Here is a 1,983-nt window from a genome sequence, read left to right on the forward strand (position 1 = left end):
TATAAAAAAAAAAAAAAAAAAACAAAATGGCCAACTAAAATAAATGGACACTTCACCAAAGTACAGATGACCAGTAAATATAAGAAATTTTTATAGCAGTGCAATTCATAATAGCTAAACCTACACATCTACAACAGATGAATGGATAAAAGAAGCGAAGTATTTACACAAAATGAAATAATACTCTGCCATAAAGAAAGATAAATGTGAGTCATTTGTAGGAAAATAGATGCACTCTGGCTCCACAATGTTAAGTAACTGTGAAACACAAGCTTAAGCAGTGCAAGACCAAAATAAAAGACAGTTAATAGGAAGTAGGGAGATAGATCTTTCTCAAATGCTAAAGGGCTCAGGAAATGGAGGGAAGCAGGGGGGAGAGAAGGAGGAAGGGATAAAAAATTAACATATGTTACGTACATGTACCAATTCCACACAAGGAATGTAAGCATTGTATTCTATAAACATGTACTAATAAAAAAACTGTTAAAAACAGAACCAAAGGTTAAAATGTAAAAAGATGTCATAAAACCACTAAAATAAAACATTGGTGAGCATTTTGGTAATCAGGAAAGGGAGAGGCCTGACATAAACACTAGACACTTCTCATAGAGCAAAAGACTCCATTGAGGAAAAATTACTTAGCGATTTCCAGGGTTTAAGGAGGAAGTAGGGTGGGAACTGTGCTACAGAAGGGCACCGTGAGGGATCTCTGAGCCGTTGGAAATCTGAATCTCAACTGTATCAGTGTCAGTAACCTTACTGACATGTGCTGCTGTCTTTCAGAAGGTAATACCATTGGGAGAAGCTGGGTAAAGAGCACACAAAACCAGTCTGTGCCTTTCCATACAGATGCGTGCAAATTTATAACCAGCTCAAAAGTCTTAATTTTTAAAAGATACATAAGATTTCATAAAAACATAAAATAACTATAGACAAAGACAATGAGTAAAGTAGAAAAATATTTGTGGGCTGGGGATTTAGCTCAGGGGTTCCACTGCCTGCCTTGCAAGCACAAGGTCCTGAGTTCAATCCCCGGTACCAAAAAGAAAAATATTTGCACATGATAGATATAGTAGGTGTAATTAATTTCTTAGTTGACAAAGAGTCTTCATATACATTATCACTAAGAAAAGAACTCAATTTCTAACCAGGTAGGACATAGAAAAGGCATATAAATAGCTAATGAATATGAAAAATTGCTCACTCCCATTCATTATGGCTTAATCTCATAGCTGTATAAATGCCAAGGAAAACAAGAATTTTTAAAAAACCAATTGGGTATGTTCTGTTCTTTCCCAAGCTGTCATAAATATGGAAAACAAATTTTTGAGCAACACTGGTGAAAGTGTGGCCTTCTTAGGAGGAGATTTGGGGAGCATCTTTCAAAATGCAAAATGTACGCTTCCTCTAACCCAACATTTCCATGACTAAAACTCCCCACAGCAAGTGTTCAAAGACATCTGCTACACTGTACGTAAAAACTAAAAATTACTGAAGTCACGAACTGTGAAATGTATTCTGCTACATCTACATAAGTACCATAGAGTGGATAAAATGAGGTAAAATCATATGTACAATGTGGAAAAATCTTCACAATTATTTCTTAAATTTGGGGGAGTGCTGGGGATTGAACCCTGAGCTTCATGCTTGCTAGGCAAGTGCTCTGCCACTAAACTATATCCTATCCACATTTTTAATTTGAGACAGGGTCTTGCTAAATTGTTCGTGCTGGCTTTTCAATCCTTCTGCTTTAGTCTCCTGAGTAGCTGGAATTATAGATGTGCACCACCATGCCTGACTAAAAATGTTTTCTTGAGTGAAAAAAATAAGGTATAATTTCTAAGACAAAGAATGCTTTTGTGTAGTTTTTAAAGGATATACTTGTATGGGTGTGTGCTGTAGTTACAAAGACTGTAACTTCTGGTATTTTATAAACATGACAGTTTTAAGTTAAAACTATCATTCTTTTAAATCATAAATGGA

Source organism: Fukomys damarensis, unplaced genomic scaffold, assembly GCF_012274545.1.
Source record: "Fukomys damarensis isolate Sample0158 unplaced genomic scaffold, DMR_v1.0_HiC HiC_scaffold_34, whole genome shotgun sequence".
Classification (NCBI taxonomy): Eukaryota; Metazoa; Chordata; class Mammalia; order Rodentia; family Bathyergidae; genus Fukomys; species Fukomys damarensis.